General features: G+C 42.4%; 1 protein-coding gene across 4 annotated transcripts in view; it reads left to right on the plus strand.

Annotated features, from left to right (window-relative positions):
* The first annotated feature begins 6939 nt into the window (after nucleotides 1-6939).
* PIK3CB (phosphatidylinositol-4,5-bisphosphate 3-kinase catalytic subunit beta) overlaps nucleotides 6940-24828 on the plus strand; it is a 195992-nt gene continuing 178103 nt past the window's right edge. For 2 of the 4 annotated variants that reach the window (XM_036092140.2, XM_078071250.1), the window contains exon 1: nucleotides 7195-7381. The gene's annotated coding sequence lies outside the window, so the exon portion shown is untranslated. Of the gene's footprint in view, nucleotides 7154-7194; nucleotides 7382-24828 lie in introns of those variants that run through there. The other 2 variants (XM_078071249.1, XM_036092139.2) reach the window with 2 other exon arrangements.

The raw sequence follows: 24828 nt of genomic DNA on the forward strand, positions 1-24828 counted from the left end.
AGGAGCCCGATGTGGGACTTGATCCCAGGACTCTGGGATCATGACCCGAGCCGAAGGCAGACGGTTAACCCACCGAGCCACCCAGGCGTCACCACTGTGAGCTTCTTCTGTCTTTCTGATGATAATCTCTGCATAACCAAATAGCAGCATATTTTAGTGTTCTGTATCTTACCTGTTTCATTGAATAATTTGGAGATTGTCCCAGATCAGTTCATATAGAAATGCTTCATCCTTTTTTTTTTTTTAAGATTTTATTTATTTATTTGAAAGAGAGAGAGAGAGCATGGGGGGGTGGGGGAGGAGCAGAGGGAGAGGGACAAGTAGACTCAGCGCTGAGCACAGAGCCCAACTCAGGGCTCTATCCCACGACCCTGAGATCATGACCTGAGCCGAAATCAAGAGTTGGATGCTTAACCAACTGAGCCACCCAGGCGCCCCCCCCCATTCTTTTCAAAGTTGTATAATATCACATAATTCAGCTATAATCTCTGTGCATGTATGTATGTGTGTGTGTACATATCCAAGTGTTTTATTACATTTTCCTTCAAAGCCTTATTTATCTATTATTTTGCTTTCCAGGAAAATGTAGTGTCTGGTCCCTCTTGAGTAATCTCCGCATCCCATATGCCTCTCCCTTTCTATTCCCTTCCTCCCATGGTTGGTGGTCCTGGTGTATGTGGATGGACCTCTTTGCTGTTTTTGTTTTTTTTTTTAAGATTTCATTTATTTGACAGAGACAGCAAGAGAGGGAACACAAGCAGGGGGAGTGGGAGAGGGAGAAGGAGGCTTCCCGCTGAGCAGGGAGGCTGATGCGGGGCTCGATCCCACATGACCTGAGCCGAAGGCAGACGCCTAACGATTGAGCCACCCAGGCGCCCCTGGGTTTTTTTCTTTCTCTTTTTCTTTTTTTTTAAAAGATTTTATTTATTTATTTTAGAGAGAGAGAGAGTGGCGGGGAGAGACAGAGGGAGAGGGAGAGGCAGCGAATCTCAAGCAGACCCTGCATTGAGTGCAGAGCCCAACCCAGGGCTCAGTTCTATGACCTGAGCTGAAACCAAGAGTTAGATGCTTAACTGACTGAGCCAGCCAGACGCCCCTTATGCTGGTCTTTGAAGGCAGTTGAGGAAGGGAGAGAGAGGCAGCATGCCCATAGCTGTGAGCAGAACAGGATGTTTGAGGCTTTGTTGGTTCTCTGTTATGTGAGCTCAGTATTCAGGCCTCCTCCAGAATTTAGGAATGATAACTAACTTGCTCTATGGCTTTGTGCAATTCTTTTCCCCTTTAAGTGTTTTGATTTTTCTCTGTGTAAGATGAGTGGGCTGTATAATGTGATTCTAAGTCTCCAGGCTCCAAGCTCTAAAATTCTAAGAAAATAAACTTTCAAATACTCTGCTGGTGGGAGTATTAAGAGTATATATATTCTTTAAGGGGCGCCCGGGTCACTCAATTGGTTAAGCATTTGCCTTCAGCTCAGGTCATGATCCGAGTCCTGGGATCAAGCCCCACATTGGTTGGGGGGGGGTCCCTGCTCAGCGGGGAGTCTGCTTCTCCCTCTGCCCTTCACCCCACTTGTGCTCTCTCTTTCTCTCTCTCTCGTTCTTGCTCAGATGAATAAATCTTTAAAATCTTTTAAAAAAATCTTAAAAAAAAAGAGAGTATATCCTTTAAGATGGTAGTTGGTCAATATCCTCTCAATTACAAATATCTATAGCTGTTGATCCAGTAATTCTACTTCTAGGAATTTCTTTTGTAGTTACACTTGGATATGCACAAAGTGATATAAATTCAAGATTGTTCAATGTAGCATTGTTTGTATAGCAGAAGAGTGGAAACAGTCTAAATATCCATTAATAAGTGACCAGATAAATAAATTCTAGTATATGCTTACAATGGAATATTATGTAGCCATAAAAAAGAATATAGATACAATGAAATACTATTTAGCAACGACAATGAACAAAGTATTGTAACATGTAGTAGTGTATAAATATCAAAACAAGATAGGGGAAATGTAGAACAAAAGAAGCTAAACACAAAAAGAGCACACCTCTGGAACCTGGCTGGCTCAGTTGTTGGAGCATGCAAGTCAAGGAGCACACCAGGGGCACTTCGGTGGCTCGGTCGGTTGGGCACCTGACTCTTGGTTTTGGCTGGTGTCCTGATTTTGGAGTCATGGGATCGAGCCCTGCATCTGGCCCCGTGCTCAGGGGATTCTGCTTGAGAGATTCTCTCTCTCCCCCACCATGTGTGCTCATGCTCTCTCTCTCTCTCTAATAAATCAAGCAATTAAATTAAATCTTAAAGAAGAGCACACCAAATGAATCTTTTTTTTTTTTTTTTTAAGATTTTATTTATTTATTTGACACAGAGAGAGAAAGCACAAGCAGAGGGAGCGGCAGGAAGAGGGAGAGGGAGAAGCAGGCTCCCTGTCTGAGTAGGGAGCCCGATGTGGGGCTCGATCCCAGGACCCTGGGATCATGACCTGAGCCGAAGGCAGACGCTTAACGACTGAGCCACCCAGGCGCCCCTGAATCTTTTTTTTTAAAAAGATTTTATTTATTTATTTGAGAGAGAGAGAGAACATGAGCAGGCGTAGGGGCAGAGGGAGAAGCAGGCTCTCCACTGAGCAGGGAGCCTAATGTGGGATTCGATCCCAGGACCCTGAGATCATGACCCGAGCAGAAGGCAGATACTGAACTGACTGAGCCACCCAGGTGCCCCCAAATTCAAAAACAATAATAACAACAAAAGTTCAAAACAGAAAAAAGAAATCTCCAGTGCTAGAAGCTGGGATAATGGTTGCCCCTGGGGATAGGGCCATGACTGGAAGGGGTTCAGAGAAGTGGATTTTAAGATGTTCCTCATGGGGCACGTGGCTGGCTCAATTGGTAGAAGTGACTTTTGATCTTGGGGTTGTGTGTTTGAGCCCCCACACTGGTGTAGAGATTCCTTAAAAAAACAAAATAAAGGAGACTGGATGGCTCAGTTGGTTAAGCATCTGACTTCAGCTCAGGTCATGCTCTCGGGGTCCTGGGATCAAGCCCAGCATCAGGGAATCTGTCCCTCTGTCCCTCCCCCTGCTCGTCTTCTCTCTCTCTAAGAAACAAATAAAACCTTAAAAAAAAAAAAAAAAAGATGTTCCTCATGTTCTCTTTATTGTATGCAGGTGTGTTCAGTTTGTGAACATTTAGGAGGCGTGTGGGTTTTTTGTGAGTATTCTATACACCAACAAATGTTTAAAAGAACACAGAAACTATATGCACTGATATAAGACAACCTGACATACATTATGTGAAAAAAGCAAGCATGAGTCAAACACTTCCATTTGTGTAAAAAAAAAAAAAAGTAGGGAAATATATCTGTATTTTCTCATAAATGCATACAATACCTCTGGAAGGATGCTCAAGAAATTGACAACATCGGTTTTCTAAAGAGCTTCAGAGCCAAGAGACTTATTGCCCATTCGGTTGTACATTTTGGATCTCAAATCATGTGAATATATTACTTATACAATGAAAAGAAAGCACCCAAATTCTAAAAAGAAAAATAAAAGAAATTCTGTGATCTTAGGAAATATTCAGAAGTACTTAGAAAGAAAATAGGGAAAAAACACCAAAAGGTTATATATTGAAACTATAACACAGAAATCAGTGATGGGAAAGCGGGGGACATGGAGAACATTTGAGTCTTCTAAAATTGGACAGATAAAACTTTCTCTTTATGTTCACAACTTTATTTTTTTTTAAGTTTATTTATCTTTTTTAGTAATCTACACCCAACGTGGGGCTTGAATTCATGACCCCAAGATCAAGAGTCTTATGCTCTTCTGCCTGAACCAGTCAGGCACCCCTACGTTCACAACTTTAATTATGATTTAAGACTAGTCACAAATTTTTTTTTAAGATTTTATTTATTTGAGAGAGAGAGAGCAAGCCAGAGAGAGCACAAGTGGAGGGGAGTGGCAGAGGGAGAAGCAGACTCCCCGCTGAGCCGGGAGCCCCATGCAGGCCTCGATCCCAGGACCCTGGGATCATGACCTGAGCTGAAGGCAGATGCTTAACCAACTGAGCCACCCAGGTGCCCCACTAAATCAATCTTTAAGAAATAAATAAGACAAGACTATATTTATTTAATTAAAAGAATAAGTTAATACATATACAGGTTATAATAAGTAAGATAATTCAAAGATCTATGTATGTTAAAAAAAAGATCAGGACGTCTGGGTGGCTTAGTTGGTTAAGTGTCTGCCTTTGGCTCGGGTCACGATTCCCGGGTCCTGGGATCGAGTCCCGCATCGGGCTCCTTGCTCAGCGGGGAGTCTGCTTCTCCCCTTGCCTGCTGCTCCCCCTGCTCGTACAATCTCTCCCTCTCTCTCTGACAAATAAATACATCAAATAATAATAATAAAAAAAAGGATAACTCCTTCCCACCCAAGTCTTCCTCTTTCAGCCCTCTGAGTTATCCAATATGATCAGCCTACTATAAATCCTTCCACCCCTTTCTTTATGCTCATATAAACATATGTATAAATGGTCAGCAATATACTGAAAGGGTCATAACACTCTTTATCACTCCAGAATTTGCATTTTCCCCTGTAGCATAATATTCCATAGTACAGAGGTAGTACAACAGATTCATGGATTCCATTACCTATGGACAATCAGGTGGTTCCCAGTTTCTTTGTGTCTGTTATGCACCACAAACAATATAAACATGTCTTAGTTTCCTGTGGCTACTTTAACACATTACCACAAACTGGGTGGCTTAAAACAACAGAAATCTATCCTCTCAGAGTTGCTGAGTCTAGAAAGCTGAAACCAAGGAGTTGTCAGGGTTGTTTGCTTCTGGATGCTCTGAGGAAGACTGTTCTATGCCCCTCTTCTAGTTTCTAGTAGCTGCCAGCGATCCTTGGCCTTCTTTGGCTTTAGATGCATCACTCCCTTCTCTGCCTCATTCTTCACATCACCTTTGTCTCTGTGTCTCTGTATCTCAAATCTCCCTCTGCCTTTCTCTTACAAGGACATCTGTCACTGGAATTAGGGCCCATCCTAAGTCAGATGATCCCATTTCAAGATCCTTAACTTAATTACATGTGTAAAGATGCATTTTCCAAATATGGCTATATTCACAGGTTTTGGGTGGACATATCTGTAGGAGGGCCAACATTCAACTCACTGCAGCATCCTTATGTATATCCTTACAACTGGTATTTTCTTTAGCTTTTCTATAGGGCAAAGTTGATGTAATTTTTGGTCACTGGGTAGGTATGTGTACTTTAAATATTAATAGACATTCCCAGATTACTCCTGGAAAATTTGTGGCTATTTATACTCCTACCAGAGATGTGCCAGGGCTCCTTTCCCTGTGTATCATTGATTGCTCTTTTTAATGTTTGCCAATCAAATGAGTGAAAAATGGATTATTGTTTCAATTTATTTTTCCATAACTATTAGTGAAATAAGCATCTTTTTAATGGATCACTTGGATTTTCTCTTCCATTAATTGCCTGCTTGCATACCTTTCCCATATTTTTATAACATTGATCCAGCTGGCTTGTTTTTATTTATTTTTTAAGATTTTATTTATTTATTTGACAGAGAGACAGCGAGAGGGAACACAAGCAGGGAGTGGGAGAGGGAGAAGCAGGCTTCCCATGGAGCAGGGAGCCCGATGCGGGCCTCGATCCCAGGACGCTGGGATCATGACCTGAGCGGGAGGTAGACGCTTAACGACTGAGCCACCCAGGCGCCCCTGATCCAGCTGGCTTTTAAAAAAAATCCACTTATAGGGGCACCTGGCTGGCTCAGTTGGTAGAGCATGTGACTCTAATCTCTGGGTTGTGAGTTCAAGCCCCACCTTAAGCAAGTAGAGCTTACTTAAAAAAAAAAAAAAAAAAGTCCATTTATAGAAACTCTTTTATGGTAGAGATACAATGTGCTTGCCAAATGTTCTGTTCTATTCTATTTTTTTTTTTAAACTTGTCATTGTGATGTCATGCAAAACTTTCAAAATATTTATGTAGACAAATGTTTTTACTTTTTCATTAATGATTCTGGGCTTCCTGTCTTGCTTAAAATTTCCTCAGGAAAGTCATATTACTATTCTTTAAAAAATTTCCTCTAATTTTTTTTCGATTACTCAGCTATTTGCCTGAGCTATTATAGTAGCGGTAAGTTACAATAATTCTACAATATAGCAGCTTTACAATAAGTTAAGATTTCAGCAAGTGCAATTCAAGTGTGCCACTGAGGATGAGGGCCATAAAATTTCCTGGTTGAGGTTAAAAGATAACAGGAGATAAGGTACGCAAAAAGGGTTGCGTGAACTCTAAGGCACTGCATACAAATGTTAGCTATTATTGCAAAAGTAAAGACATAGAAAACCAACCTTGGGCTTACAAGGCTGGACTTTTGCTTTTATGACCATTAACATTGTAGGAAGTGAAGGACCAGCTGTGAAGCAATCTAGCACTCCATCTCCAGAACTGGCGTGACAGAGAAGGGGGGAGACAGAGTCGAGAAGGGGGGAAAAGCGAAGGGCTGTGCCCAGTCATGACTCTGTTTAAAGTTCCAGAACCGAAAAGAAGGCCAACAAGAAAACCTAGGTACAGAGTGGTGTCTCGGGAGGGGTCTACGAAAGCCGGGGCAGGTGGCGGTTCTCTCTGAAGGCGGCCTGTTGGAGATTCCCGAGCCCACGGTCCTCGGGGAGCCACGAAGAGGAGCCAGACGCCCTAGCAGCAGCGTCCGGGACCGGTAGGCAGCCCGAGGGGACCAGGCGACCGTGCGGCCTCTTCCCCGGCCCCGCCCGGCCAGTCCCGCAGGTCTGGCTGCGGCCGCTGGGAGCCCGGGGATTGGTCCGAGCGGCGCACGGGGCGGGGCGAGGGCTGCTGGGAGGCCGGCCAGGGAGGTGCGCGCGCGCGCGGGCACGGCGGCGGCGCGCGCGTGCTCCGTCGGTCGGTGCGGCGGCGGTGGCGGCTGTGGTGGAGCGGGCCATGGCTGTGGGTGGCGGGCCGGTGTAGCGCCGCGCGGGGCAGGCGGGAGGCGACCGAGAGAGGCGGGGATGGGGGCGCCGCAGCTGGATGGTCGCGGTGGCCTGGGCTGCTGACCGCGTAGCCGGAGCCAGGAGTCGGCGGCGGCGGCGGCGAACGGGGCAGGTGAGAGCGGCGGCGCGGGACCCGGATGCGGCGCAGCTGAGTGGCGGCGCGGTCGCGGCGGCGAGTAAGGTGCCCCCGCGCGGGCGGGCGGCGCGTTCTTGCCCGCCACAGCTTGCGGCGCCGCTGAGTTGTATACCCGCTGCGCGCTTCCTGCCGGCGCCGAGGACACCCGTCCGCCGGCCTGCGGGGGCGCCTCGCTCGACTGCGGCCCTCCCCGGGCTCTCTTAGGTGAGAGGCACTTCCCGGCCTCTGGGCGGCCGAGACACGACCGGGCGCCCCGGGCCGCTGGCGCTTTTGGTGGCGTTCCTGAGGGGCCGTCTGTGGAGAGGCGGCGCCCCTGCCCTCTGTGTCTCCTCAGCCTATGCGGACACCCCCGGGGCTTTCAGACCCTCAGGTGCCTTTTTGCGTAGAAGTGCATTTTAGGGGCGGGGGTCCTGGACTGTTGGGGTACGGGCGTGTTTTCAAATCTCTGCGCTTCCACCGACTAGCCTTGGGGCCTTGGGCCCAAGTATCCGGATTTGTTAATGGGAATAATATGTACTTAACAGGGTTGTTTTGAGGCTAGGACGGGATGATGTGCATGCCCGATCAGCCAGTACTCGGTCAGTGGTAGGCTATTCGGAGCAAGCCCGGTGCAGCATCTTTTCTTGTTAGCTATTGCTGATACCTGGCTGCGGGTGTACGTTCGGGGGCACATTTATTTCCGAACCGCTCTGATGTTGGAATAACCTCCACTGGAGTTGCTTAATATTGAATCCTGTTCTCTTACAGGGGCCAAAATAGAATCCTATTATTTCCCATCCTAGAATCTTGTAGTCTCTTTTGCTAAGGCTGGCTTGGGATACCTGTCTGAGGCGCTGAGTGCAAATTGTGGTAAATAAGACCGAACGAATTTTAGGATTCGCTTAGGATGGAAGATGGTGGGACACACAAGCTGGAAGTGCTTTGCTGTTTAAATAATCTTAAGTGACACTTAACTGTCACTTGTTACATAGTATAAACACACGAGGAATCTGGAAACAGACTCCTTTTTTTGCATTGCTACATCCGAAGGGAGTGACAAGTGCTTTTGTAAATATCATTGTGGGCAGTGTTAGTGTCTGGTGAAGTCACCATAATTAAGTTAGATGAGTACTTATTTTGAAGCCCTGAATGAATGTTTGGAAATATGATTCCTAATAAAATCATCTTTAAGGAGTCAGAATTCTCAGCAGTTCATTAATCATTTGGGGATTTTTATGCAACACTGTAAGATTTTTATGGTAAAAGCAGAACTGTTTAAGTCATGATAATGTAGCTTAGGAGAGAGTGGTCAGGATAAAGATCTTAGTTTCAGAAGGCAAGTGTGAAAACAAGTAAAAGTCTTAAACGTTAAAAACTAAAATTGTAGGGGTGCCTGGGTGGCTTAGTCAGTTGAGCGTCCCACTCTTTTTTTTAAAGATTTTTTATTTATTCATTTGAGACACAGAGATAGAGCATGAGCAGGGAGCGAGGCAGAGGGAGAGGGAGAAGCAGGCTCCCCGCTGAGCCAGGAGCCTGATGTGGGGCTCGATGACCCGAGCCGAAGGCAGTCGCTTAACCATCTGAGCCACCCAGGCGCCCCAAGAGCATCCCACTCTTGATTTCCTCTCAGGTCATGATCTCAGGGTCCTGGGATCAAGCCCGCCTGTTGAGCTCTGAGCTCAGCAGGGGGTTTGCTGGTCCCTCTCCCTCTCCTCCTCCTCATCTCTCTCTCTCTCAAATAAAATCTTAAAAAAAAAAAAACAACAACAAACAAAAAACCCTGAAATTGTATTCACTAAAGCAAAAATGACTAAAAAAAAAAAACCCTTGTTTTACACACCCTGATTCATTCTCTGATGAGGGTCTTCCACCTTCAGGGTGTTTTTAGAACTATAGAAAATTGAGTTGGCTTACTGATTTTAGCCATTTTGTACCTCTTGCCTGTGTTTCCTAGTTTTCTTTAGGGACCCATCCATAAAGGCTTTTGATCCAACTTGTTTTTGAATATGAATAGAATACATAGAAAAAAATTAAAATTAAGCCTTGTAAGTTATGTTTTTCCTAAATTGTGATCTTTCCTGTTGTCTAATTTCAGACTGGTGACTTGACAGTAGAAGCACTGCTAGCTGCTGTGAAAAGGCTAGGGGTCAGAAGTCACATCTTGCTTCGTTCTAGGCCTGGACCTGGGTTCCTATTAGCTGGGGCTTTGGGGATGTCACTCAGTCTTTTTGCGCCTCAGTCTTTTTATTTATAGAGTGTGAGTGGGTGTGTGTCGCAAGGTTTGGGAGGGTGGTGGTGGACTAGAGAATCACATTATATAGCAGAATCTTCCAGGATACTACACTTCTGTGATTTTCTTTCTCTCTCTCTTTTGTTGATTTTTCTTTCTCTTCCTGAATTCAAAACATCCTAATGCCTGGGGGTATAGCTCAGGGGTCGAGCATTTGAAAAACATCCTGATGCCTTAGTGCTTCCAAGCCATTACCTCTACTATTTTTTTTTTTAAAGTAATCTCTATGGCTCAAGAGTTGCATGCTCTAGGGGCGCCTGGGTGGCTTAGCTGGTTAAGCATCTGCCTTCAGTCATGATCTCAGGGTCCTGGGATCGAGCCTCTCAGCTTCTCAGCTCAGCTTCCAGTCCACTTCTCCCTCTCCCTCTGAGATCTCTCTCGCTCTCACTCTCTCTCAAATAAATAAATAAAATCTTTAAAAAAAAAAAAAAGTTACATGCTCTACCAACTAAGCCAGCCCAGTGCCCCCATTCCCTCTACTTTTTTTTCTTTAAAAAAATTTTTTTTGTGTGTGTAGTTGACACAATGTTACATTAGTTTCAGGGGTACAGCATAGTGATTGGACAAATTTATACATTATGCTGTGCTCCGTACAAGTGTAGCTAACATCTGTCGCCATACAGTGCTATTACAATATCATTGACTATGTTCCTTATGTTCCCTCTGCTTTTTTTTACTTGCACTCTCTCTGGCTGATCTCATGTCCACTGTCTGCTGTTGACTCTCACATTTTTTTTTTTTTTTTGAAGATTTTATTTATTTATTTGACAGACAGAGACACAGCGAGAGAGGGAACACAAGCAGGGGGAGTGGGAAAGGGAGAAGCAGGCTTCCCGCTGAGCAGGGAGCCCAGGACCCTGGGATCATGACCTGAGCGGAAGGCAGACACTTAACGACTGAGCCACCCAGGCGCCCCTGACTCTCACATTTTCATCTTAAGTCTTGGCACTTCAGATTTCTTCTACTGCCTGTGTGTATCTTCACTCCATTTGCCTATAGGCATCTTAAATTGAACATATTTAGAGTGGAGCTCTTGATTTATGTTCCTCAACCCATTCCTTCCTCAGAAGTCTCCATTTCATAAGAGCACCCTTCTGCTCCCCATTCTCCACCCTCCTCAAGTGAAAAATACAGTGGTCATCCTTAATTCATCCCCTTGCCTCACTGCTCCCCCATCTCCACGCACAGTCAGCCCTTCAGCAAACCCTGTCAATTTTACCTCCAAAATACCTTTTTTTTTTTTTTTTTTTGAGAGATTGATAGAGAACACTCAAGTGTGTGAGCCCCGGGAGGGGCAGAGAGAAAGAGAATCTTAAGTAGGCTCCACAGTCAGCGGGAGCCCGATGTGGGGCCCTATTTCAGGACTTTGAGATCCTGACCTGAGCTGAAATCAGTTAACCGACTGAGCCACCCAGGCGCCCCCAAAATACATTTCAAGTATATTTACTTCACTTTGTTGTTATTGCTACCACCCCAGTTCTTGGGCAGTAGCTTCCTAACTGGTCTCCTTGCCTCTGGTCTTGCTTTCCTATTTCAAACAGCTGTCAGAGTGATCTTTCCTCACTTCCCTGCCTCAATGGCTTTTCATTACACTAAGAAGTAAATCCACACTTTTTACCTGCATTATCTGCTAATTATCTTGCTTATTTTCTTATTTGTTTATGGTCTTTTTTTCCTCCAGCATACTCTAAACTCTCTGAAGGAGAGGTTCTTGTCTGTCTTCCCTACGGTATTTTTTTTTTTTTTAATGTAGGCTCCACGCCCAGCCGTGCTGGAACTCAGGAGCCTGATACCAAGACCTGAGCTGAGATCGAGTCTCAGTCCCTTAACTGACTGAGTCACCCAACTGCCCCCCCCCCCCCCGCCATGGTATTCTTGGTTACTAGAACAGTGTCTGGAACATTTAACTAATGTTGAATGAACGAATGTGTGAATGAAATAAGTCACGATCTTTTGATTCCAAGTACAATATGTACTGAACAAACTACCCTTTTTGGTCCCAGATTTGTGCAAATGAGGAAGTAATCAGAGGGCCTAGGGTTACTCTGTTGGTAACTACCCCTTTGTAGTCCCCTCCTTACCCCCTAAGTCTTGGTTAAGATGTTGTACCTCCTGAAAAGGCTAAGCATTTAGACATTAAGCCATTGATAGCAAATGTGAATTTTATTCATCGTGTCCTGGTTCATTAGTATTTTTGTAAAATAAAGAACCAAATAAGCTTAACAGGCTTGTTTGGTTCTTTGGAGACATTGAATTTTGGTCTTGACTGGAGGGGATCGGCTCTAGAGTGTGGTAATTTCATTCAGTATTACATACCAAATCCTATAGGGTAGCAATTGGATTTTTTACAGAGAACAGGTGTTTTTATTTCAATTACACTATTTTAAAAAAAATCTGAGACCTCGCTCCTGCATGTAAGTATGTATGTATGTATCCTCTGAGCCATTTGATTTGGAATTACCACATCTGGTGGATAAGTCCCTATCATTTGTTTTCTTTTTTTTTTTAAGATTTGTTTATTTGAGAGGGAGACAGCATGAACATGCCTACAAGATGGGAGAGGGACAGAGGGAGAGAGAGAGGGAGAATCCCAAGCAGACTCCCTGCTCTGTGTGGAGCCCCACACAGGGCTGGATCCCACAACCCCGAGATCATGAGCTGAGCCAACATCAAGAGTCAGATGCTTAACTGACTGAGCCACCCAGGCACCCCTCTTTTTTTTTTAAGATTTTATTTTATTTTGTTTTTTATTTTTTTTAGAGTTTATTTATCAGAGAGAGAGAGAGACAGAGGCAGACAGAGGGAGAAGCAGGCTCCTTGCTGAGCAAGGAGCCCGATGTGGGACTCGATCCCAGGACCCCGGGATCATGACCTGAGCCGAAGGCAGACGCTTCACCGACTGAGCCACCCAGGCGTCCCTAAAAGATTTTATTTTTAAGTAGTTTCTACACCCATTGTGGGGCATAAACTAACAACCCTGAGATCAAGAGTTGTGTGCTCCACCAGCCGAGCCAGCCAGGTGCCCCTCATTTGATTTCTATTAACTGCTCATTTGAAAACTTTGTCATGCTGTAGAAGAAGAGAAATAAACTTAGGATTTTTACCCCCACCTGAGACCTGAGTCTGTAGCCCTAAAGACTTGGAGGTCTGTGAACAAAGAAGGATATAGAAAAATTAGAAGTGTGCAATTCCATTGTCAAAGTAGAAATACTGGGAAAAAATATGTTGAAGAAGAAAATCCTAGATTAGAAGAATGAAACTGAATATTTAGTAGAAGAGCAGAAGAAAAGGAAGATAGGAGAGAATGTCATCGATTTTTAGGCTTGTGTGGGACAACTTTCCTTATCACTTCTCTTCGCACTTCCCTTCCCAAATTTTGTCTTTTGGATTTTATTCCCTCTGCTCCCTCTCCATTCTGTGATTGGTATGGGCTGTTTTTCTAAGGAGTGCCTATGAGCCTTCAGTAGTCCAGTGTCTGCTAGAATGCTTTGTGAGAGGAAACTATCCTTTTCTTGAAGAGCCCTTTCTCCTTACTCCTAGTCCAAGTCTGTCTTCCTGGATTTTCTAGCCATTAGGTCCAGTTTTCCCTTCAGACTGGCTCCAAACTGGTGTATTTCCTTTTTAAGTTGTTCTACCATATATTCCATGGTAACTTTTATGTTATCTCCAGGTTAAATAGTTCTGAGTCACAGGCTTCTATTTGAGAGAGGGAAAATGAAAGGGATTAGATGTGTGGTTGGGTGTGTATAGTGTGTTTGCTCCAGTTGCTCTGATAATGCAGATTGTGTATCTAATTTAGACCTTTCTTTTTCAGTAGACTTATTTTTTTTAGATGACTAAAGAGATTTTGATAAAAAGACATTTCTAAAAGGGGGTGACATTGAATTAAAAAAATTTTATATACAGTAAAACTCAAATTTTAAATTAGTTTTAAAAAATTCCAGTATAGTTAATGTACAGTGTTACATTAGTTTTGGGTATACAGTATAAAGTATTCAATAATTCTATACATTACTTGGTGCTCATCATGATAAATTAGTTTACTCTTTTTTTTTTTTTTTTTTTTTAGTTTACTCTCTAATGCCCTTCACCTATTTCACCCATCCCCCACCCCCTCCCCTCTGGTAACCATCAGTTTGGTCTCCATAGTTAAAAGTTTGTTTCTTGGTTTGTCAAAACTCAATTTCTTTCATGTATAGTCCTGAGTTTTAACACATGCATAGATTTTTGTAATTACAACCACCACTAAGAGTATACAGAACAATTCCAACACCCCAGAGAATTCCCTTGTGTTACCCCTTTGTAGTCCCCTCCTTCCCCATTCTTAACATTTGGGGTTATTTGTTTTTTATTTTATTTATTTATTTATTTTTAAAAATATTTTATTTATTCATTTATCAGAGAGAGCAGGCAGAGGGAGAAGCAGGCTCCCCATTGAGCAGGGAGCCCCATGCGATGCCAGGCTTGATCCCAGGACACTGGGATCATGACCTGAGCCAAACGCTTAGGCTTAACCCAGACACTTAACCAACTGAGCCACCCAGGCGTCCTGGGATTATTTGTTTTTTAAAGAAAAATTTTTCATGGCTAGAATATGTTAAAACTGGAATGAGTGGATAACTGATCACCCTAATTGTTGGTTTTCTTCTGGAAATATAAATGAGATAATTCCAATCTTCAACATGCAATAGAGTGGTTATCTTTGTAGATAGAGGAATGTTTATAAAGGTTTTAAATTAAAAAAAGTATTGTATAACTTCTGGAACCTTTAAAGGGAGACTAATCCCATAATGTCAGGTTACAATAGAGACCGTCTAACAGAGAATTTGGGGGCTGAGTCTGTGATAAAATCGTAATGGGTGACATCACATATCCGCTCATCTCTCTTTGGTAAATCTAGACTTCCCATTTACTGCTATTGCAGGGTTAGCTAGAGATTAATTTTGTCAAGGATTATGTTACGAAGTCTCAGTTTTTCTCCCTAGTTTCTCTCTAGCATTGTCACTTTCTGCTAACGTATTTTTTCCCAGCACTTAAAGTTGTTTTAGCTATGCAACTTTCCTAGGGATTTGAGGGTAGGATATGCTATATGTATAACTGAGGTAATACTGCTAATATAGCTTTCAGTCATATTATTATATTAGTTCAAGCCTAGAGTAGTTAATAATCTAAAAACTCCATCATTTCTGTACAAAATTGACAAATCCTTACTCTGAGTCCTGGCTCCAGGATCTGTTTTTCCCCCACCCCTTCACCAAGAATGTATACCTCCGTATTTCCTGCATATTTAAAGCAGCTCACTTGAGGTTATTATCAGTTGACCCTTTAACTGGGTGTATTTACTGCTGAAATAAAGAATGTTAGTCTGGACAGTGCCCTGTATTGTGGTATTGCTAGAGCCAGCTGTGCAGCTCACAGTCCTCTAGTGCAAACTCGGGAAGAACTGATGGGCTTGTCCCTGACGCTGTAGGTTGTCCTACCCGGGTGCTCTAGTCACTTGGACCGCCGGGCAAATGCTCATTTGCCTTCAAGGGAAATGGGATCCTGATTATCCATGCCTTCAGGAGGAGGATTATGTGGATTAAAAGAAATCCATGAATAATCTAGAAGCTTTATTTAAACTGCAGTTTAACCACATTCCTGACCATAGTTTTTCCTTACATTTCTAATAATTAATTTATAATATTTACTGATTTCATATCTGTCTCCTATCATTTAGAAGTATTGGCAGTTGTGAAGTAAGGAAAGGATAGGGAGGGGTCAAAGGAGCTAGATAATGAACAGGCATTGCCCTACATAATTTGGTGTTGACTGGGTGGTTTAACCACAGTGCTTACTAGACCCTGAAGACCTGAATTCCATGAATTCCTTACCTGATGAGCCACTGGAAGAAATTTGAGGTGACTGTCAGCAAGAGGTCAAACTCCATTTTGAGATATTTGCGCTTTACTAGTTTAAATGATTGAGCTTTCATGACTTAAATAATGAGAATTTCAGAGCATCAGAATTATAAGTTTAATGCAATTTGAAGTTTTCCTTAATGTCTATTTAATAATTTAACCTATTGACAATTTTCATAGGAATTAAACAGAAAAACTGCAATTCGAAATAAGAGATGCTCAGTTTTTGTAGCCAGGCTACCCACTGCTACCTCTGACAAATTACTTACATGTAGTTACACAGTAATTTCTGTTAAATAGTTGAAATATGGTCATCTAAAATTGTGTGGGTTTTTTTTCTTTTTTGGTGCAAAATGTGCTGTTTTTTTTTTTTTTAAAGATTTTATTTATTTGACAGAGAGAGCACAAGCAGGGGGAGTGGCAGAGGGAGAGGGAAAAGCAGGCTTCCCGTTGAGCAGGGAACCTGATGTGGGACTTGATCCCAGGACCCTAGGATCGTGACCTGAGCCGAATGCAGACGCTTAACTGACTGAGCCACCCAGGTATTCCCCAAAATGTGTTTTTATTAAAGTACGGGAACAGGAACTGTGGGCAGAAACAGCTGCCTAAAATTGTGTATTCTTGAACTACTGATTTATTGTAGGTCTTGTATTTAGATACTATTAAAATCAGTGTTTTTCACTAGACTTTAGAAATCATTGCAAATTGCTGTTGTTATCAGAACAAAAATTAAAATTTGTTAGCTAAAACTTACCTCTGCAGGGGTGCCTGGGTAGCTTAGCCAGTTAAGCGTCCGACTTGTGGTTTTGGCTGGGGTGGTGATCTCAGGGTGCTGAGATTGAGCCTCACATTGGACTCTGCACCCAGAGTGGAGTTGGCTTAAAATTCTCTCTCCTTCTCCCTCTGCTTCCCTCCCCATGGGTGCATGCGCCTGCTCTCTTTCTTTCTCTCAAATAAATAAATCTTTAAATCTTTTTTTCAATTATTCTTTTTTTAATCTTTTTTTAAAAAAGATTTTATTTATTTATTTGACAGAGAGAGACACAGTGAGAAAGGGAACACAAGCAGGGGGAGTGGGAGAGGGAGAAGCAGGCTTCCCACTGAGCAGGGAGCCCGATGTGGGGCTTGATCCCAGGACCCCGGGATCATGACTTGAGCCGAAGGCAGACCCCTAACCACTGAGCCACCCAGGTGCTCCTCCTTTTTTTTTTTTTTTTTTTTTTAAGATTTTTTATTTATTAGAGCAGAGAGAGAACACGAGTTGGTGGGGGAGAGGCAGAGGGAGAGGGAGAAGCAGGCTCCCCACTGAGCAGGAAGCCCAACTTGGGGCTTGATTGAAGGACCCTGGGATCATGACCTGAGCCTAAGGCAGACACTTAACAGACTGAGCCACCCAGGTGCCCCAATAAATAAATTAAAAATAAAAAATAAAACTTACCTCTACAGTTATATATTTTAAAAAGTTAGGTTCCATATTTATCAGCTAGATAAATGTATATATGTATGATATATAGATGTCAAAAAATACAGGTATCATTCCCCTTAATTGAGATTCATTATAGATAATTTTTTTGAGGAGGGTGTCCTGGGGAGAACCATCTGGCATTCTTTTAACATGCTTTTTGCATGAGAGCTTAAGGAAACATCCATAGGAATAGATAGATGGTTGTTGGTTTTGACAAGGTAGTGATCAATTGAAATTATTTTTGTTCTTTCGATGGCTATGAAAATTTCACATTTTCGTTGAAAATCATTAGTTGTCTTTTTTTTTAAAGATTTTATTTATTTATTTGAGAGACAATGCACAAGTCGGGGGAAGGAGAGGTACAGACTGTGGGCTGAGCATGGGAGTCCAACTCGGGGCTTGATCTCAGGATTCTGAGATCATGACCTGAGCCAAAATCAAGAGTCGGATGCGTAACTGACTGAGCCACCCAGGCGCCCCTTAACTCTTTTTGTTTTTTTCTTTCAAAGATTTTATTTATTTGAGAGGAAGAGAGAGAGAGAGAACGAGTGGTGGGGAGGGGCAGAGGGAGAGAGAGAGAAGCATACTCCCTGCTGAGCAGGAAGCCCGACTTGGAGTTGGATCTCAGGACCCTGGGGATCATGACCTGAGCTGAAGGCAGATGCCTAACCAACTGAGCCACCCAGGCACCCCCCTTAACTCTTAATATACGTTACCACCCACCATTCCATTAATATTTTTCCTAACTAACTGAGATTCTTCTGGGTTTTAGGTTGTGATTCTATCGACCAGGAATGTCGTGTGTGTGTGTGTGTGTGTGTGTGTGTTATGTGTGTGTATACAGTAGCTATATATGCCATGCCAACCAGCAATAATGGTTTTACCTTTAATTTGTAAAGAATTCATTATCTTCTCCTTAAGCCCCCAGGCAGTTATTTTTCAGATTTGTTTGAGAGAGAGCGCGCGCGCGAGCGGGGGAGGGGCAGAGGCATAGGGAGAGAATCTCAAGCAGACTCCCCACTGATCGCAGAGCCTGACTAGTGGCTTGATCTCAAGACCCTGAGATCACGACCTGAGCCGAAACCAAGAGTCAGTTGCTTAACTGTCTGGGCCACCCATGTCCCACCAGGCAATTATTTTTCAATTAGTGCTTTCTTTAATTCTGTGTATTGTCAATTATTCAGTTATTTCCTTTCCTTTCCTCTCCTTTTTTTTTTTTTTAAGTAATCTCTACACCCAATGCAGGGCTTGAACTCAACCCTGAGACCTGAGCTGAGATCAAGAGTCGTTCACTTGGGGCACCTCGGTGGCTCAGTGTTAGGCTTTGGACTCTTTTTTTTTTTTTTTTTTTTTAGATTTTTGTTTATTTGACAGAAAGACACAGCAAGAGAGGGAACACAAGCAGGGAGAGTGGGAGGGGGAGAAGCAGGCTTCCCGCGGAGCAGGGAGCCCGATGTGGGGCTCGATCCCAGGACCCTGGGATCATGACCTGAGCCGAAGGCAGACGCTTAACGACTGAGCCACCCAGGCGCCCCTCTTTTTTTTTTTTTTTTTAATGAGAGCCTTTGCAGTGTTTTTTTTTTTTTTTTTTTTTTTAAGATTTTATTTATTTGACAGGGAGAGACACAACGGGAGAGGGAACACAAGCGGGGGGAGTGGGAGAGGGAGAAGCAGGCTTCCCGCAGAGCAGGGAGCCCGATGTGGGGCTCGATCCCAGGACCCTGGGATCATGACCTGAGCCAAAGGCAGACGCTTAAGAACTGAGCCACCCAGGCGCCCCAGGCTTTGGACTCTTGATTTCATCTTGGGTCATGATCTTGGGGTTGTGGTATTGGGCTCCATGCTCAGTGGGGAGTCTACTTGTGTTCTCTCCCTCTGCCTCCCACCCCCTTTCGTAGGTGGGCGTGCACTCTCTTAAATAAATAAATCTTTTTTTTTTAAGATTTTATTTATTTATTTGACAAAGAGAACACAAGTAGGCAGAGGGAGAGGGAGAACAAGGCTCCCTGTTGAGTAGGGAGCTCAACGTGGGGCTCAATCCCAGGACCCTGGGATCATGACCTGAGCCGAAGGCGGCCGCTTGCATTACCGACTGAGCCACCCAGGTGCCCCATAAATAAATAAATCTTTAAAAAAGAAAAAAAGAGGGGCGCCTGGGTGGCTCATCGAGCGTCTGGCTCTTGATTTTGGCTCAGGTCATGATCTCAGGGTCCTGGGATCAGACCCCAAGGGGGGCTCTACACTCAGTGAGGAGTCTGCTTGAGATTCCCTCCCTTTGCCCCTCCCCCTGCTCACGTGTTCACGTGCACTCTCTCAAATAAAATGAATAGATCTTAAAAAAAAAAAAGAGAGATGTTTAACCCACTGAGCCACCCAGGTTCCCGTATTTTCTTTTGTCTTTTAAAGTTGTGTCTGGGTGGCTCAGTCAGTTAAACATCTGCCTTCAGCTCAGGTCATGATCTCCAGGTCCTAGGATCGAGCTCCACATAGGGCTCCCTGCTCAGCGGGGAGTCATCTTCTCCCTCTGCCATCCCCCACACACCCCGGCTCGTGCTTTCTCACTCCTCTTTCTCTCTGAAATAAATAAATAAAATCTTAAAAAAAAAAAGTTGTGGCTGTCAATATACCCCATTAGAAAAAGTGCTCTTTTACCTCTGAAGGAAGGTTGGCCCAAAGAACTGAAAGGTGAAAGAACCTTCTATTTGATCAACATTTTCAAGCATATAATACTTTTGTACCATATGAAATTCAGATAAAATATTTTGAAAATAAGGGGAGAGAAAAAAAAAAGAAAAACTGCTTTTTGTGCTTACTATATGGAATTAGACTGTAGTTAACATTTATTGGTTGCTTCCTTGTGTGTATTATGCTAAGTGCTCTTTCTAGATTTTATCTTCATAGCAAACTTGTAATAAAGGCACTGATGATATCCTTGCTTAAGAGATAAGGGAACTGAAGCTTTGAGATGTTAACATGCCAAGCAGCATATAGTTTGGGAAAAGTCAGGTTTCAAACTCGGGTCTCTCTGACTCTAGAATTTATACCTTTTTTTTTTTAAAGATTCTGTTTTTAAGTAACGCTACACCCAATGTAGGGCTTGAACTTATAACCCCTAGATCAAGAGTCGCATGCGCCACCCACTGAGCCAGCCAGGTGCCCTTAGAATTTATATTTTTAACTGATTGCCTCGTACAGTTCTTTATTTTTTAGGTCCTTCAGAGGAAGATTGAAAAAGACTATATAAGTTTAAAGTATTTTTTAGTACAATAATCACTAACTTCATATTATAGTACTTGTGTAATATTTGGAAACAGGAAGCAATTTTCTGGTCATTTAACCAATAATTTTTTTTTTTTAATTGAAGTATTAGTTTCAGGTGTACAACATATTGATCCAACAATTCAATACATTACTCACTGCTCACTATGATAAGTGTAGTCACTATCTGTCACCAAACAATGTTATTACAGTATTATTGACTGTATTCCCTATGCTGTATTTTTCATCTCCTTGACTTATAACTGGAAGTCTTTACCTTTTAGTTCCTTTATTTTACCTATCCCCACTCACCTCCCAACCATTAACTTTCTTTTTCTCACTACTCTTAAATAAGTTGATATGGATATAGCCTCGTTTTATTAATAAGTTAAATGTTAGACAATAAATTAGTATTTGATGTAGTATGGTTTTGTTTTGAATATATGATAAGCTTTTCCTTTTGCCTTGGCTTTATAATTAGAAAGTCTGTGTTTTTATGCTTTATTATATACGTGTAACTAACAAAAATGCTTAATGTATGACCTAGTATAGTAGATGTTCTAGTAAGCTGGTGTAGATCATCTTTACAGAATTTCTTTTTTTTAAAGATTTTATTTATTTATTTGAGAGAGAGAGGACACGAGCGAGGGGAAGGGCAGAGGGAGAAGCAGACTCCCCGCTGAGCAGGGACCCTGATGTGGGGCTCGATACCACGATCCTGGGATCATGACCTGAGCTGAAGGCCTGTGGTTAACTAACTGAGCCACCCAGGCGCCCCCAGAATTTTCAAATAAGAATACTCAAAAGTATTTTTTCCCCTCCTACTCGGGTAATTTGTTTGGGTGATGTATTGAAACATGTTGCTAAACTTGATCCTAAAGTGTTGGGGGATAGAGGAAGGTAGACATAAATTTACTTTTGAATAAATGAACTAAGAGATTACAGTTATTAATCCTTTAACTTAAAAAAATGAATAGAGAAGCATTGCATTTATATTATTTGGCCTCCCTCTCCCCATATTCACATGAGAGAAGAAAATGAGTATTAACATTATATCTGCCATTAATAGTACTCAGACATATAGAAGGAGATACCCAGGACACAGGAGGTTTTCTGTCTACCAAGCTGTGAGTGGACTTAAATTGGGGTAGAATTATTTACCCTCTAAGTAGTCTGAACTTTTTCTGTTGTTTTTTTTTTTAAGATTTTATTTATTTATTTGACAGAGAGAGACACAGCGAGAGAGGGAACACAAGCAGGGGGAGTGGGAGAGGGAGAAGCAGGCTTCCTGCCGAGCAGGGAGCCCGATGCGGGGCTCAATCCCAGGACCCTGGGATCATGACCTGAGCCGAAGGCAGACACTTAACGACTGAGCCTCCCAGGCGCCGCTGAACTTTTTCTGTTAACAGTAGTCTCAGTGACTTGCCAGTGTGATTTTAGTTACCCACTTCTCTTTTATTTAACATTATTTCCCAAACTATGTATTATTTTACAAAATAAAAAGCAAGCACTTAGGGGCGCCTGGGTGGCTCAGTCAGTTGAACGTCTACCTTTGGCTCAGATCATGATCTCTAGGTCCTGGTATCATGGGGGGTGGGGGTGGGGCTCCTGCTCAGCAGGGAGTGTGCTTGTCCCTCTCCCTCTGCCCCTTCCCCCTGCTCGTACTCTCTCAAATAAAATTTAAAAAAAAAAAAAAGCAAGGACTTATGCACGCCTTGCTGGCTCAGTTGGTAGAACATCTGACTCGATCTTAGGGTCGTGAGTTCGAGCCCCGGGTTGGGTGTAGAGATTACTTAAAAAAAAAAAAAAAGCAAGCACTTAGAACAAGAAAATCCTGTCTTGTCAGTTCCATAATAATTATTTTGAGCTAACCCTGAATTTTGAATTTATCTGTAGGCAATGATTTCTATAGATGAGGACTGTGTAGTTATAAAGTTACAAGTATTATTTCTTCATTACTAGATGTGGAGACTTAAAGCCACTGACATATTATACATTTTGAGAATGACTACTTAATAAATTAGAGAAGTTTTGCACTTGGTTATATCTAGTTACATGCTAAGGTTGGGATCTGATTTCAGTAAAGAAAAAATTTTTTTTAAGGAGCCCAATGCTCTTTGAATTTGAAGTCTTTGTATCTTACTGACAGTGTCAGTAATGTTTGCTTTAAAGTATAATCCTAAAAGGTAGAAGTTTGAAAAAAAAATAGCAGTTTGGTGAAGTTACATAGTGAAATGCTTTACTTTTAAGAGAAATCCAAATTATTTAAAATGACACTGAAGTAACTTCCATCTGTCAGCTTGGCAGAGATAATATATTTTAAATACCTTTGAATAGGATTGGGGGAAAGATATTATCTTACTTTGTTACTCAAAGTATAAATTGGTACAACTTCAAAGGAGGACAGTTAGCAATATCTATGAAAATTGTGAATGCATATCTTTGACCCATTCTTTTTATAGGAGTTATTTTATAGTTACACCTTGTCCATGCAAGATGACGCATGGACAAGGTTATTTGTTACATTATTGTTTATAATGATTTTTTTTTAAGAAAGATTTATTTATTATAGAGAGAGAGTGTGTGAGTGGGGGAAGGTTCAGAGAGAGAGAATCTCAAGCAGACTCCCCACTGAGCACGGAGCCGGATGCAGGCTTGATCCCACGACCCATGGGATCATGACCTGAGCTGAAATCTTGAGTCAGATGCTTAACTGACTGAGCCACCCAGGTGCTCCTATAATGGCAAAAATTTTAAAGTAACTTAAATGTTCTTCAGTAGGGGACTGACTTAAAAAAGTAATACACCCATGTGATTGAATGCTCTGTAGCCATAAAACAGATGAGGAAAGTTTTTTCTCTACACCCAACATGGAGCTCCCACTCAACAACCCTAAGATCAAGAATCACATGCCTTACTGACTGAGCCAGCCGGAGGAAAGTTTTTAAGTACTGATGTGGAATAATTCTACCACATAAATGGGCAAAGTTAAAAAAAAAAAAAGATGTGGCCATGGTTATGTGTAAAATCCTACCATTACTAGTTTTTATTTATTTATTTATTTTTATTTTTAAAAGATTTATTTATTTATTTGATAGCGTGCGTGCGAGCGAGCACACAAGCAGGGGGAGCGGCAGGCAGAGGGAGAGGGAGAAGGGAGAAGTAGGCTCCCCGCGGAGCAAGGAGCCTGATGTGGGGCTCCTTCCCAGCACTCTGGGATCATGACCTGAGCCGAAGGCAGATGCTTAAAGGACTGAGCCACCCAGGTGCCCCCCATTACTAGTTTTTAAAAAAGAAGGCAGTAGACTGTATGTATTTACTTGGTTATAAATGCAGTATTTCTGAAAGGATACCCAATGAAGTGGTATGTGTTGGTTGCCTCTGGGGAGAGGAACCTGGGTTACTGAGGGACATGAGTGGTAGGGATACTTTATTGTATATCCTTGTGCTTTTGAATTGCCTTTTGTGCCTTTTTTCCCCCCTTTTGTACTTTTTAAGAAAATTCTAGTTGAGGGGCGCCTGGGTGGCTCAGTCGTTAAGCGTCTGCCTTTGGCTCAGGTCATGATCCCAGGGTCCTGGGATCGAGCCCCGCATCGGGCTCCCTGCTCAGTGGGAAGCCTGCTTCTCCCTCTCCCACTCCCCCTGCTTGTGTTCCCTCTCTCGCTGTCTGTCAGATAAATAAATAAAATCTTAAAAAAAAAAAAATTCTAGTTGACATACAGCGTTATATGCTTTTGAATTTTGAATAACATATTCACCACAAAAGGTGAATGCATATATTTAAAAAGTAGAGAAATTCAACTAGTTTGAAGATTAGAAAAAATAACCTTCTATAAGGTATTATAAAATTAAAATGGACACTAACTATAATGTTTAGTTTAAGTATCATTAAGACTTTAAAATACTGTATTTATTCTGTTTTCTACATTGACTAGTATTATACCTATACTGCAGTTACTGCATAGGTGGATGAATGGAGGTCAGTATTCACATAAATTTCATTATGGGTTGAAAACTGTACCTTCTCCACCACCTCCCTGCTACTGGAAGTTTTTACATTGTAGAAATAGCTCTGTGCTTAGCATGAAAAACAAAACAAAAAAATGGGTTATCTTAGCTTTAACATTTACCAGTCAGTATATGATTTTGAGCAAGGAATTGGACACTGGATGTGAAGTAATATTTGTTGAGCACCTGCTTTTGGTACAACCCTGTGTTAGGCATATTAATAATGATAGCCAAAATTACACACACACACAGTCTGCACACTTTTCTACACAGTGCTTCTTTGACAATTTTATAAATTTGTGATTAAGGACCAATATTGAAGAAGTGCTTGTAAAATTTTCAGGTGACACAACTGGGAATCATAGCTGAGATAACTTCTGTATGTTGAATAAAGGGATCTAAGTTCTAAAAGTGTTCAAAAGACCAGACTAAAACTACAAAATGAAATTTAGCACTGTTTTTTTTTAAGATTCTTTTTTATTTATTTGAGAGAGAGAGCATGGACACGCATGAGTCGGGGCGAGGGGAAGTGAGAAGAAGCAGCAGACTCCGCACAGAGCAGGGAGCCCAATCCCAGGATCCTGAGATCATGACCCAAGCTGAAGGCAGATGCTTAACCAAGCCACCAAGGCACCCCGACACTTTTGTTTTTTTTAATTTGATTTACTTTTAAGTACTCTCTACACCCGATGTGGGACTTGAACTCACAACCCTGAGATCAAGAGTAGCATGCTCTACCAACTGAGCCAGC

The sequence above is a fragment of the Halichoerus grypus genome, chromosome 1 (genome assembly GCF_964656455.1).
Source record: "Halichoerus grypus chromosome 1, mHalGry1.hap1.1, whole genome shotgun sequence".
Taxonomy (NCBI): Eukaryota; Metazoa; Chordata; class Mammalia; order Carnivora; family Phocidae; genus Halichoerus; species Halichoerus grypus.